The sequence below is a fragment of the Pelodiscus sinensis genome, chromosome 11, assembly GCF_049634645.1.
Source record: "Pelodiscus sinensis isolate JC-2024 chromosome 11, ASM4963464v1, whole genome shotgun sequence".
Taxonomy (NCBI): Eukaryota; Metazoa; Chordata; order Testudines; family Trionychidae; genus Pelodiscus; species Pelodiscus sinensis.
Window position 1 is genome coordinate 50,368,002 of NC_134721.1, and position 15,375 is coordinate 50,383,376.

General features: G+C 44.5%; 1 long non-coding RNA gene across 2 annotated transcripts in view; it reads left to right on the forward strand.

Annotated features, from left to right (window-relative positions):
* Positions 1–15,375, forward strand: part of LOC142830995 (uncharacterized) — a 382,298-nt gene that overhangs the window by 103,974 nt on the left and 262,949 nt on the right. For both annotated transcript variants that reach the window (XR_012906580.1, XR_012906581.1), the window contains exon 2: positions 14,738–14,859. This is a non-coding gene — a long non-coding RNA (uncharacterized LOC142830995). The remainder of the gene's footprint in view (positions 1–14,737; positions 14,860–15,375) is intronic.

Genomic DNA, 15,375 nt, shown 5'->3' on the forward strand with positions numbered 1-15,375 from the left:
GGGGAAGGTTGGTTTTTTATGAGAGACTCCAGACTGGAGAGCTCTTTTTTGATGTTTTCCTGTTTTGCCTGCATATTTATACCTGCCTCTGGATATTTCCACTACATGCATCTGATGAAGTGGGTCTTTGCCCGCGAAAGCTTATTCTCCTACACTTCAGTTAGTCTATAAGGTGCCACAGGACTCCTCACCACTAATATAGAAACAGAAACTCTTCAGGTCTGAGGAAAATGCAGTTTGGGGCCCAGCTTCCAGGAAAACCACTCCCCAAATGGGATCAGAACCCCAGATAAATCATTCATGTAAGCTCCCTTTCACAATGAAAGGAGGGTGTGCACACTGTTTGCTCCCCCAGATAACAGTTATTTACACTGGGCTTGATAGTGAATAAAAGTGATTTTATTAAGTCCAAGCAGTAGGATTTAAGTGATTGCAAGTGAAAACAGGCAGAGCAAAGTAGATTACAAATTCAAAATAACAAAAACCCCATAGCTAGTTCTAACACATTACAAACTTACCCTAAAACTGTTCTTATTCCAGCTAAAGTCTCCAAATCAGGGACGTTCACTGGGGTCTCTAGTTCATTTTCTTGAAAATGCCATGCCAGCCAAAGACTAAGAACTAAAAAACATTGCATCTTAAATAGCCTCCATTTCAGATGGGAATTCTCTGTTTGACGTTCTCCCCTTCCATGGAAAATTACCAGATCAGCCCCTACCAATGAGAGGAGGGGTCACATGACTTCCTAAGACCAACCACTGCTAAGACTTAAAGGACAAAAGAGGCTGTTTACAGATGATAATCCAGACATAGAGGGAAACACCCTTGATGGCTTTCATTTGTACATGTAAAACCATAAACCATTCCATACTCCAAATTCCTATCTGGACATACAATAGTGTTAAATACACCAAAATAGGATATACAGATCCAGCATACTGAGACATTAAAACTGATAGGTTACATGAGGTATTTTGTCCAAAGCATCTTTGAGTTATGCATATTTGTATCCATAAGTCAATTCCATAAAGCATGGGGTGGGGTATGGGGGATCCATCACACCTGGATAATGAAAAAACTGGTTTAACTCGGTGATATTTGTATTTACAATTTTTTTGTGTGGCCAGTAATCTGCATTTAGCCACCTTATTCTTTGTCTTCCCCCCCCAAGAATAGAATGTCTTCACTTTTCTTGAGTCATGCATTAATGCCGTTGCTTCTCACATTTTTGTTGCCCAGTGCAAAGGTCTGATCAAGAAATGGCTGATAAACCATAGCTACACAGAATATTAACTCAGTAGTATATGACAATGTAGTACAAGTTTATTCCTTAAGAAGGGCTAAAATCATTCTGGCTTTAAGTCTGTGTCAGTTTGCCACTCTATGTACAAGTTTGTCCTTCAGCTTAAACCTCCGTGTGTGAAGGTTTATACAGTTCATTCAAATGCTCATCATTAATCTTAGCCATACATTAACTTTGCACCCTTTTGAAGGAACATTCAACAATGCAAGTTATGACTAGAAAAGCAAGATCAGTCACGTGAGTCATACTAGCCAGGCAAATTTTGGTGTGTTCAGAGCATCAGTCTTATTGTGTGCTTCATAGTTGTGCCTTCATGAGGCTATTTTTGCTTCTCCAGAAAGTCTACTGAACCTGCATATCGTTTGGAGGCTCTTGACAATCATTTGCTTCTGTGTCAGTCATTTGGGAGCAATGGAGCTTTATAAAGAAAACTCCAGGTTTTGTTTTCTTTAAAGGACAGGCAGTGCACAGTTTCAAGCAGAGACTCCAAATGGGGACGCATATACAGGGAGTGGAAGTAAAACTCGGATTTAGATTCACTCTGGTGACTAACTCCACTTCTCTGTGATGATGCTACTGCTGGAGCTTCAGCTTCCAACTCTGTTTCAGGTGCCAGTTTCTGAGGATCTTCTCTCATTTTTATGAAGCTTTTCTAGGTTGCTTGACCAGTCCCTGTTAGGATTCTTCATTCCTATGACTAGTTTTAATTGTATGGCCTGTAATGTTTGAGCCACTGATGTCAGGTCAGGCATCGTGATGAGCTATATAATCAGGTGACCCCTCCTACCTCCCTGTACCAGGCTACACAGGTAATCCCCAAGCTCCCCTGCAGGCCCTATCCCACCGCTGCTCCACTATACCCTGCCTCCGCTCCACCCCTTCCACAGGTCCTGCCTATGCACCCCCCTACTCTGTCCCCTTACCTCGTCCCTCTGTGTAAAATGGGCTGGAGGATTATGGGGCTTGGCCTGGGGTGGCAGCATAACCCTAGCTATGTATTTGTCACTGTTTGGAGAGCTCAGGTCACTTGCACCATGTGACAGGGCGAGGCAGCCCCGCCCTGAACCTGCAGGGCCCAGCCAGGGTTACCTGGCTGCAGAGGCCCCTCCCCCACAGCCCTACTGTGCTACGTGCCCAGGCTGTAGCGCCCCTATAAGAGCCTGGGGAAGGACTCACTTGGGGAAAACAGCCGGAGGAGAAGGACCTGTGAAGCTGTTGCCGGAGACTCCAGGAGAGGCCAGAAGGGGCGTGGATGTGAGCTGGTGCGACCCAGGGACTGCCTGCTGAGGAGATGCTGGCCTGGAGGTTGCAGCAAGCTGGGCGAGTACAGGGAAAGGAACCCCAGGGAACCAGGTAGGAAGTGGCCCAGGGCAGGAGCGGGAGCCTCCTCTCCCGCCCAGAGAATCTCAGCGCGTTTCGGCCGATTTGCCCTGCTGAGGGAGTGACCCGCTACCCGGTCGCTCACAGGGCCCTGGGCTGGGACCCGGTGGAGTAGGGTGGGCCTGAGTCCTCCTACCTGGTGTGCGTCCCCGCTACAACCCTAAACTGTGTTATGGACTCAGGCCCGAGGGCCTTGGACTTAAGAGGGTAGGCGGGAGTGGCCCGCCACACACCAGTTGAGCTGGGATCACATGGCTCCAAATATCAAAGCTGTTTTCCGAGCTGAAAGTTGAGGTGGTTCATGCCATTTCATTACAATCTCTGTTTCTGTTGAGTGGCAGTACTCCAAATTCTCTGGCGTAGATTCTACAGGGAGGAGAAATGTCCTCAGTTAAATGAAATGTTTGTCTGTTTGAAAAAATTCTAAAAATCTTGCGTTAATGGTGGTGGTGGGGGGGGGGGGGGGAATAATTAAAATATGTTTGCACTTAATAAAAATGGCTCTATGAATATTTTGTTCCTGGCTCTCCGATAGTGCCAATTTTACAGTGAGGAAACTCAACTCACTTCAGTGGTGTTACTGTTTTTCACCAGTGGAAGAGAAAAAAGAGGAAAGTCTTTCTTTTTTAATCCTATGACATGCTAAGATTGACCAAAATAGACGAATGGTACAGTGAAAAGCATCTCAAATCACAAATGATCACTTGTCTTTGAAAATGAATTTTACACATACTTTTAATTATCTTTAAATGAACACACAGTTCAGTTAATGATATGAAAAACACAGGGTATATGATCTTCTTTCCTTGGCTTTTATTTAATATCGTTTTATTTAATTTTAAGCTTTGGTCGGATTGTTTCCCTCTTACGTTCCAGTTCAGCAACGCACTTAAGCAAGTAGATACATTCCACTGAAGTCAATGGAAAGTTTAGCACATGCTTTGTTGAATTTTGGGCCAGATTGCCTAAAACAAAGGGTTTCCAACTTCCATTATTGAATGACTGACTTGTGTGTTTCATTTACCTTGGTAATGGTGAATGCTTTTATTTGAATATTTTCTCAGGCTAATCTGTAATTTTGTAAAATTATACATAAAATAAGTCATAGTGGAAATTTAAAATCTCATTCTTAGCCAGAGTTGATAATTTTATAGATGCAAAATATATAAAATATACATATTAAGTTTAGACTACTAAAGAGACCTCTGCTCAAATTTAGTTGCTGAGGCATGGGACTGTTTTCTAGTTTGGGGTCTGCGCTCTTCAATCACATTAGAAATTGAGACCGGATCACCATCTTAAACTCATTTGAAGCCTCATGCCTTTAGCTGTTGTTTTATAATCATATTTAAATTGTTTAAGGCCTGTCGTTTGTTGATGTGTGTAAAGCAATATGGAAAATTGTGTGATTGGCATATTTGTAAAATAAAGTTTATCTGTGAAAACAAATAGTGTACTGAATTAAATACTGAACTTTGGAATAAATTTAATATGCCATGATTCATAGACCCAATGTACAAACTATACAGTAAATGTGGATGTTGTTTTAAGTGGGATGATTTTATTACCTCTAATGATGGTGTTTAGATTTCATAGTTCTTTCAAGTTAAAATTAATTTTATATTTCCACTTTCATTAGAGCTATCTATATTTACCATCCTATTCTAGCATTTATTTTCTAAAATAGTTCTGTTTAAACAAGTTTCTCTTTTAACATTCATCTACTCTAGTTTCCTAGAAACATTTGTATGCAGTGCATATCGGACATTAATCATTTCCATGTCTACGGACTGCATGATTTAGATTTTATGGCACTGCTCTGTAGATTCATTAACTCCGTGTTGACTTGTAATCACATTGACAAAACAGTGGATTGTGATTCCTCTCTCCCTCTCCCCATCTTTCCCTTGACTCTTCTAATTAGTCAATTGGATGGTCCTCTTTCTTGACTCAGCCTTTCTAAATAGCACACCAGTGCCTTTCCCTATTTTTTTTGCAGTGCTACATACTTACCGTGCTGTGGAATACCAGCATTGGAGTATTTCAGGAGAGGTGGAGCTTTTGAATGTCAGTCTTTGTGTGTATAATGATGCAAAGAGTGACCAGGTTGCAACAGCGCCAGTGCAACCAAGTGGGAATAGTATAACAGGGGAAAATAGTTATCATATTGCATTACATGTTGCATGAGAATATTCAGTTTCCTCAGGGCAGCTGACAGTAGCAATTGATATTACATTAAATAGTGATACTGCTGTCTATAAGTGAAGCTCTGTAATAAGGAGGTGTTTTGGGGAAATACAATGAAAGCTGCTGAAGAAGCCAACTTAAAAGAAGGGTTCTCTCTTAAGAGAGAACCCTGGAGTATAATCAACTGTATTGAATACAGTTTCTATTCCACCTTTAATAAACAACCATTTAGTAGGCTGGTAGTTGCTGCTCCTTGAGTAGAAGACACACCAGTAAAATAGCCAGCTTGTAACTTGTTTTTCAATTGGGCAAAGGTGGATGATAACATTTAGATCTCACCATGACCTGCTTCTTTTCATGTAAACCTATTGGAGCTATTGATCTAGAGAACCATTCTGGCATTTCAGCGGCTGGAGCTCCATTTTCTGTGGACACGTAATGAATGGTGAACTATCTCAGTACTGTTGTCTGCTGAGGAGACCAATGCAGCCAACACTACCAGAAATTCATGTTTCAGTCTAAACAGAATGATGCATTGCAGGTGCTCTCCACATCTCCTAGCACCTACCAAAAACATTAGAGGGAATTTTCAGCTTCCTCTTCGGCTTTTTAAATGGCAAGTCAGCTCAGTCATTGGATTAGAACAATCATAAATCCTCTGACCTATTGTATGGACTTCCAGCGAGCAATGACTGTTATCATGGCTTGTGAAACTCTACTGCCCTAACCTATGCCAAAGCTGACAGAGTGCGAGTTTAATGAATGTATCTAAAGGCTGCCATAAATTATCAGCTGAGAAAAGTCACTTCTCTGATGTTTGTGTATAAAAATTGGGCCTTAAATTGCTTTCTCCCTTAATCATCCGTTGTTTGAGTTACCCCGTAGGTGGCCTTCTTCTGAGATAGGAAGTTCAGCGCAGTAAATAAAGTCCAGCAGGATGCAAGGTGCTGAAAAGAGTGACTTCACTAGCTCTGTCACTTCGCTGCTTCAGTAAAATGAATGATTGTTGATTTGTATTTAATGCTCAATTTCCTCTCCATTACTACAGAGCATGCAAAGCAGACCTTGTTTCAGGCTATTCATGTGAGAGCTTGATCTATCTGGTTTCACATCTGCTGAAGGCCCCTGTGTCAATCTCTCCAGGAACAAAATTCAGATTTTAAGTCCAAAGAGAGTGATATTACTTTATAAGTAATGTTCTAGTCCATAAAATTGTGCTGTCGAACAGTAATCATCTTTTAAAATGTCATAGAAGGAAAAAGGATACAAACTATAAATGCAGAGAATAAAAATGTAATGCTTTCTGGATAATCATGAGTTTTCTATGTGCTCTTCAAATGTAAACATAGTCTGAATAGAAGATGCTTACCAGCAGTGTCTCTGCTTTCAGATGTGTGCGTCTCTCTGCCCTTCTGCCTAGCCACAAGCCATTATACCCACACTGTCACTTTCAGCAAAGAGATGAAAGATAGCCTTCTGGGGACTGAAACACATGTATACTGGGACAAGGAGAATGTTTCTGAGACCCTGTCTGTCTTGGTTTCTGCTTCTGCCTCTTTCTCCTGTATCTTTTTATCCTCTTGTACAGGAAACTTTTGTAGATTAGCGTCAATCCACCGAGGTCCTCTCCTGCTTACCCTGCCAGTTGTCGTTTTGCTTATCCCTCTCCATTCTCTCTGTTGATGACGCTGCCTCTCAAATTCCTCTCTCCAACAAAGCAAAAGAAAACAAAACTGACTCCTCCTGTCATATTTTGTTATGACATGTATTACTGTAATGTCGCTAAAGGCTAATGGAGATCAGGGCCCAGGGTGTAGGCACTATTCAAACACAGAGTGAGAGAGAGTCTCTGCCCTAGACAACTTACAATATAGATAGGGGTGGGCAATAGTTTTTGATGAGAGGGCCACTCCAAGAATTTAAGTGTTCAAGGACCTCACTCTTCCATGATATTAATTGAGGTTGGGTGCAGAAGGGAGCTTGGAGTAAGGGATTGGGGTATAGGAGGGGATTGTGACTTGGGGTTCAGGGTATGGATGCAAGAGGGGGATTTGAGTTGTGTGGGGTGGGGAGAAGAGGGTTTGGGAAGAGAGGAGCTGGGGTGCCAGAGGCAGGCTTTGGTTGTGAGAAACTTATTTGGATGACTCCCAGCCAGCAGTCCAGCAGGTTTCTTGCCTTCCATGCCCCAGAAGGCTGCTCAGAACAGCAAGCTGTGGGACCATGTGTGTCTATGAACAGCTGTGAGCCCGAGGAGAAGGGGGCTCTTGTACATTTCAAAGGAAAAGGCACAGAGGGGAACCTGCGTCAGCCACTTCTCTCCCTTTGAAATGTACAGAAGCTGCTGGCGGCTCCTCTGCGTTTCAAAGGGAGAGGCACAGTGGGATAGCGAGCGTCTCCCTTATCGACTAATCAAGTAGTAAATGGAAAGTCCATCAACTACTCAATTAGCTGATTAATCAAAATTTAACATCCCTAGTGTCTACGCCACTGGATTCCTCAGCCTCCCCCTTGTGGCCTGCTGACTCCCAGCCTAAGCTCAACCATCCCCTCTTTATATTTCTTGCCCTGGGGCTCCCTCCAGAACTGCTGTTCCCGGGCAAGGATCACGGTGCCCCGTAGGAGCTGGACTCACTCTCTGGGGCCTTTCTAAATTACCACTAGTCCCTGGTGCTGCTCCTCAGATCCAGGTCCTGGGCACTAACAGAGAGCAGATGCCTACAGCCTCTCTCAGGGCTGCAGTGCCTGTCTAAATGAGGGGAAGGAAAGGCTAGTGACTGCCTTGGGCTGGACTCCTGGCTGCCTCTTCTCTTGGGCAGACTTCCCTCCCTGCTCTGAGAGTAGCTCACCTTTGTAAGCTGTCATTCTCCAGGTAGAGCATGCTCTGCAGGAGCACCCAATAGGCACTGCCCGACAGCATGGACACTGTTAGGCTTGCTGCCGTGAAAGGGGGCACGTCTTGTCTCACTCATGTAATAATACAGAAAAAGCTGATGATAAAATAATAGGGTATTTTTGGTCAATTCTGGTTACGCCTGTGGAGCTATTTCCTTGTGGTTTATTTACGAAGACGGTGTTATGTTTTTCCCTTCCGCCGTTACTCCCCTGTGACAAGGCTTGCCTGTTGAAAGCTGGACACTGACGAGGTGGACCATTGGTCTGACTCAGCACGGCCATTCTTGTGTGCCAACAGTGTGACAATATCTGGGATGAGTTAAATCCCACTCAGCTGTTGGAAACGATTTTTATGGCAATTTTACACGAGTGTACTACCTGCTTTGGTAGGACTGTGGGTTCTGAAGGTGCTAATAATTCATGTAGAATGATCATGGCTTTAATAGTGTCCAGGCTGGTTCATTAATCTGTGGGAAGTCTTTGATTTCCTGTAAACTCTTCCCATACAGACAAAATAGGATCTCTACAAAATGCCTATACCACATCACTCCCGCCCCTCCTCCCCCACCCCCCAACTTCCTCTGTGTTGTTTTCCTATGGACAACGTGCCTCACGATAGCCCTTGAAAAGTAAGGGAAAGGATGGTGGTAATTCCTTTGTCTGCACAGAACAGTGTTTTTGTTGGTTATGGGCAGAGCAGGCCTCTACATGTGGCCCAGCCACTAAAGTTCATAACCTCTAAAGTTCACGAGCCTTGCTGAGGGAAGAACATCTGCTGAGCTGGCTAGCCAAAAAGAGCAGGCGGAATGGTCACTTCTGGAATGGAGGGAACTGTGTGAGCAAGATCCTCAACTTACGCAAGCTGTTAAGCTCAATTGAACTGAATAGAACTGTGACTGCTGGCACCAGCAGAGGACCTGGCCCAACCTTGTGGCTGATCGCTAGTCCTTTTTTGAACGTTTGACTCCAATGCAAACAACATTGTTCAAATTCTTATTAGGAGAGGCTATAAAACCGAAATGCAGTTGTAACTCAGAGGCACTGAGACCACTGACAAGGGAGAGTGAAGTCTGCTCCATAGCCTTAGCCGAGACCTAGTTGGCTTTCAGCTTCTGGTCGAAGCACATGGTGTTAACCTCTAAGATTTCAGGTTCAGTCCCTCTTGATGATGAGCAGGGGCTGTCAGCTTTACACACTGTTGGGAGAGAAATTCTGTATGGAAAAAAACAAAAGGGATAACATCCAGGGAGAGTCACTGAAGAATGGACTTCTGTCACCCTCTTTACCATGGTATGTGAGAGACCTTTCCATTCATAATATAGGGGATAACATAAATACTATTATGGTCAAAATTCAGAGACAGATTGTGACTGTGTGAGTTTGTGGAGGGCAAGGCACAGGATAGAAGGACACATGGACCTTTCTTCCTTTGGGGTATATCTACACTACAGCACTAATTCAAACTAACTTAATTTGAATTAGTTAATTCGAACTAAGCTAATTCGAACTAGTGCATCTAGACCTAAAAACTAGTTCAAATTAGCATTTTGCGAATTCGAAATAGCATGTCCACATTGAGTGGACTCTGAACCGAGGTTAAGGATGGCCGGAAGCAGTGCCGGCAGGGCATCAGGTTAGGACTTGGAGCGTGGAGATGCTGTCTCAGGCTAGCCGAGGGCTGTCCTTAACGGGACCCAACCCCCACCCCGGACAGACAGTTCTCAGGGGTTCGCAGCTCGCTTGTCTAACTCGATGAGGGACAGCAAAGCAGTCCTGGCTTGGAGTGCCCTGAATGCCCACACTAGGCACATCACAGCACTCAGCCATCAGCCCGGCTGCACTTACCGCAGGCTGCCATCCGGGGAGGGGGGGTCAATCGGGGAGCTGCAGGAGAGCTTCCATCCCGAGGAACCCACAGAGCCAGCCCAGTCCTCCCCATCAGGGGCTCGTACCCCATTCCTCCCTCACCTCCTTCTACTTACCCTTCCCTAGCCCCCCTTCCTGATATACAAAATAAAGGACACGTGTGTTCAAAAATAGAAACTCTCTTTATTGAACGAAACTCGGGGAGACTGGGAAAAATAGGTGGGAGAGGTGAGGAGGAAACCGGGGAGGAGGGAGCTGGAAGGTGGAAGCCAGGGAAAGAAGGAGGAGGGGAAGTATCAAACTATGGTACGCCATATCTTCAGTATTGTGTACAGATGTGATCTCCTCACCCCAGAAAAGATACTTTGGCCTTGGAAAAGGTTCAGAAAAGGGCAACTAAAATGATCAGAGGTTTGGAACAGGTCCCATATGAAGAGAAGCTAAAGAGACTGGGACTCTTCAGCTTAGAAAAGAGGAGAGTGAGGGGGGATACGATAGAGGTCTATAAAAGCATGAGTGGTGTGGAGAGGGTACATAAAGAAAAGTTCTTCATTAGTTCCCATAATAGAAGGACTAGAGGACACCAAATGAAATGAATGGGTAGCAGGCTTTAAACTAATAACAGAAAGTTCTTCTTCACAAAGCAAATAGTCAACCTGTGAATCTCCTTGCTGCAGGAGGCTGTGAAGGCTAGAACTATAACAGAGTTTAAAGAAAAGTTAGATAAATTCATGGAGGTTGGGTCCATGGAGTGCTATTAGACAGGGGGTAGAAATGGTGTCCCTGGCCTCTGTTTGTGGAAGGCAGGAGATGGATGGCATGAGACAAATGGCTTGGTCATTGTCTTCGGTCCATCCCCTCCAGGGTACCTAGTGTTGGCCGCTGTCGGCAGACAGGTTACTGAGCTAGATGGACCTTTGGTCTGACCCAGTACGGCCGTTCTCATGTTTTTATGTTCTAAGCTCAGAGCTCAGGGTCGGGGTCTCACTCGACCACCTTGATTTTCATGCAAATGTGCTCCTGGGTGACCAGGCCGGCAGCTATCCTGCCCTAGATGGCCACTTTCCTGTGCCTAGTGCGGAGGTCGTGGACGTTAGAAGCTTCCCCCCAAACCTCGATGAGGTCCACGATGTCCGAACTAGACCAGGTGGGCACCCGCCTCTTGCATCCCCAGGCAGGCTCCTGGGAGCCACCAGCCTGGTCCCGGGAAGAGGGGGAGGGCTGGGTGGCAGCGGGTGGCTGGCTCGTGCCGTGCTAGGTGCAGGGTCTGCTGGCTGGGTGCTGGCAGGCTTGCACCTGGCACAGGCACCGAAGCCAGACCATGCCCCTTTAAGGGCTCCAGGGCCGGGATGGGGGCAGGCAAGTTTCCCTGGTGTTGGCCAGAGTGGCCACCAGGGCAAGCTGGGGAGGGCTAGCCTCCCACTAGCTCGAATTAAGTGGCTACACAGCCCTTAATTCGAAGTACTTAGTTCGAACTAGATGTTAGTCCTCGTAGAATGAGGTTTACCTAGTTCGAATTAAGCACTCTGCTAGTTCGAATTAAGTTTGAACTAGCGGTTTGCCTGTGTAGCGCCTATCAAAGTTAATTTGAACTAACGTCTGTTAGTTCGAATTAACTTTGTAGTGTAGACATACCCTTGGTTAGGCTAAGTGGGTTGTCTGGGTTTACAGTGAATTTAAACTCAAGTCTTTATTTTTTTTAACTTGGCATCCTCCTACATGCCAGCATGATTCTTAATCCTGTTGTTCATATGCCCAGAGCAGGTTGTGCAGCCTCGTGGCAGTGTAAGGAAATTGCTTGAATAAGGATGTCTGAAATGGAATATGATAATTATTTATTTGGCTTTTTATAATCAGAAAAAAATGATGGCATTTATCCAGAGCTGACATAAGTTACAAAAACAAAAATAAACAGCAACTTCCCCCAACCAGACAAGACTAAATTCTGTACAAAACATAAACCACAAAATCTGCTTCCCCAGACATGATTTAACTCCCATCAAATACCATCCATCTAATGTAAAGCCTTCCCTGTGTGTCAGCATGGACAGTTTAGTTATTTCTGTGAAACACCTTCATGTATTAGATATCTCTATGCACAACAGCGTTTAAACAAATCTAGCTTTAATGAAAGTAACCAAATATGAGCACAGTTAAGTTAAAGGAAAGTAAGAAACTTCTCTATTGGCAACCCAAAAGAAGGGGATTACTTGTAGGTTAGACAGGTGAACAAGATTGCTCTAATTTTCCTCAGCTCCCACCCCCTAATACCCCTACTTTACTTACGCTACATCGATGACATCTTCATCATATGGACCCATGGAAAAGAGGCTCTTGAAGAATTTCACAAGGATTTAAGCAACTTCTACCCCACCATCAACCTCAGCCTGGACCAGTCCACATGAGAAATCCACTTCCTTGATACTACAGTATAATTAAATGATGGACAAATTTCCACCACCCTATACCAGAAACCTACCAAGCGCTACACTTACCTTCATACGAATGTTCATGCTTCCAGATTCCATCCCAGACACATTTTTCAATCTATTGTATACAGCGAAGCCTAAAGATATAACCGGATTTGCTCCGATCCTACAGACCGAGATAAACCCCTACAGGATCTATATAGAGCATTCTTAAAACTGAAATACCCACCTGGAGAAATGAAAAAACAGATTGACAGAGCCAAAAAAGTACCCAGACATGAAATACTTCAAGACAGACCCAAAGGAGAAAACAGATTCCACTTGGCATTACCTACAGTCCACAAGTTAAACCCCTCCAACGTTTATCCACAATCTACAACCTATCTTGGAAAATTACCCCTCACTCTGAGGTCTTGGGGGACAGGTCTATTCTCGCTTACAGACAACCCTCCAACCCGAAACGAATTTTTTCCAGTCACCATGTTACACAGCTACTCATAAGCATCCAGGAACCCAACCCCAGAATCAGCCCCGGTGCCAACTCTGCCCACATATCTAGACAAACAAATTCATCACTGGAGCGATCCACAGCAGACACCAAATCAGAAGCTCATTTAACCGCACATCCAGTAATGTGATCTATGCAGGGCCGGACGGAGGCATGGTCGAGCCAGGTGTCTGCCCAGGCACCAACCGATGGGGGGCGCCTGATGGCAGCTGTAAAGGGCGCGCTTTCTCTTTGATACTTATCTATTTTCTGTCTCTTTCTGTCCTGTCCCTCCCTTCCATTTTTCCTCCCTTCTCCTCCCTTCTTCCCTCATTTATTTTGGTTCTGGACATCCAACACTCCAGTCATCTGAAGAAGTGGTCTGTGCCCACAAAAGCTCATGATACCATCTACATATTTTGTTAGTCTTTAAAGTGCTACCAGACTATTTATTGTTTTTTTAAGTTTTTCCTGTTACAGACTAACTCAGCTACTCCTCTGAAGTGCTAATTTTTAATAATGCATCCTTAGATTTTAGCCAAATTTCCATGTGTTTAACTATGTCGAGTATCAATTTCAAAACAAAAGCGCAGAGGAAAACTTTCCTATATAATCAATTATTTTAGCAAAGTACATTTTAATGTAAAAGGTAATGTTTTCAAAAGCACTTTCAAAAGTGATTTTGACTTCTAAATGTCTCAGCCACTTTTAAATATGTGATGTAGTAGGTATTTTTGAAAATCTTACCCCAATGATTAATCCAAAAGTGTTCTGCCCCATTACATGTCAAATGTCTAAATTCCATTCTGCTGACATGATCTTAGCAAGGATCAATCAGCTTAAAAGATTCAAAGATCAAATTGTCTGATAGACATAAACATAAGAATTTGATGTGAGCAATGTTACTTTGCAGGTTCCGTTGCAATGTTACTTTAATGTGAGCAGTGTTACTTTGTAGCACCCGGTGAGGTTGTAAATGAGAGCACAAGGTTAATAAGTTGTAATTGCGGAGGAAGGCTTTATATTCCTAATAAGGCTTCCTTTTGCATTCAATGGAGGAATGTATTTTTCATGATACCCTGCCAAGATTCAATTAGTGGTGGTGGGGCGGGGGGTTGCTTAAATGTTAATAAACCCTTCGCTGATGTGCATCTATCTGACTGCTTTTGGAATCCTAGAACTTAGTGGCTATTCAGACCTTTCACCTTGAGAGGCCTGGACTTGTATCTGATGAGTTTGGTTTCAGCCTCATCCCTTGAGAATGTTTTCTCACATCACAAAACCACTGGACATTTTTGACATCAAGGCCAGCCTTTTCTTAGGACAGACCAAAGACGGGAAGAAGAGTGAAGTTGTAGCTCTGGGGGGCCATTCCCAGCACAGCATCTCCCTAGATGATACCTGGTTGTACTTGGTGCAGGCTTGATTTTCTCATAGCAAATACCCTCTCGGAGAGTTAAAGACAGTGGCTACATAGCAACGTGTATATACCATGCTTACTACTTGACCCATCCATAGGATGAGTTGGGGCAGCTGCCCTTGGTCCCATGCTTTTGGGGGGGGGACTCCCCTGGCAACTGTTTGATCCTCCTATGGTCTGGATGATCCCCCATAGTGATGGGAGCCCTTAGGGCTCAGGGAGCAGGAGCCCTTAGGACTGGGGCGGGTGTGGTGTTTCACTTCTCACTGCAGTGGTGAAGCCAAGCAGAGGGCTGGGAGAGAGCAGCAGGGTGGGGTGGAGCAGGCTGCTGGGTTGTTCCAGCTCCCAACGCCATGGTGAGTATGTGTGGGGGGAACTCCTGCTACCAGTCTACACCAGGTCTCCTGGAAACCCCCTGGGCTTGAGTTGCTGGGGAGGTCGGGGGTTGAGCAGAGTGGAGCAGAGGTGAGGCAGGGCAGGGCCTCGAGAGGAGGGTTCCTTGGGGCCCAGTGCTTGGGGCACTGGGGTGGGATTGCCTCAGACTTCACACTCCCCTAGGGACAGTTCCTTGACACCAAGGGTGAACTAATTTACTCACCTGGAGCCCTGGAAAGTTCTTTTTTTGTCATCTCTACTATCTTATTCCTTCTAGTCTGTCTCTCTCGGATACTTTATGACCCCCATTACTGTAGTATCTGTGCACCTCACAATCTTCTGTCTTCACCACCCTCCTGTGAGGTAAAAGTGCCATTACTCTTATCTCTGTTTTACAGGTGGCGAGCTGAGGCAAAAGCCCACGGTCACATGGAAGCCTGTGGTCACTGGATCAGGGAATTGAGCCATGGCCATCCCAGGCCAGCCTCTAAACAGCGAGCTGTGCTTCCGAGTGACTATAGTGAGTACTGATAAAAAGATGTGCTGGAGTATTTGCCTATCTGTTGTGCTGAATGTGCGATCAGATACAGTCCTGGCCACGTTCAAGGTTGGGGTCTTACATTGTCTTCAGAACTGTGCTTGTGAAACTGAATCTAGAATATAGGGTGAGAAAAAACTGACTAGCTTTCCTACACCAACACAATAAAATCCCTCCCTTCTATAAATGATTTACATATAAATCTTAATATTTTCATTTAAAACATTGAAACAGAAATGGTTTTGCAAGTTCTGCATGTCAGGCACAGTTGATAGATAAGTATGTTCTACAACCTCTCTGTTGCATATTATTCATGGCTCATCTTCTTTTCCCGCTACTGTATTAAGTGTAGGAGTATTAATGGACTCGGCTGTGTCATTTGAAGCTGTTCAATTAGCTCTTCAAGTCAGGGAATGTCCCTTCACATTAGGCGCTGATCAAATGTATAACCGGTCAGGTGTCTCTAGGTTAGGTGCTGTTACAATACGTATACGTGAT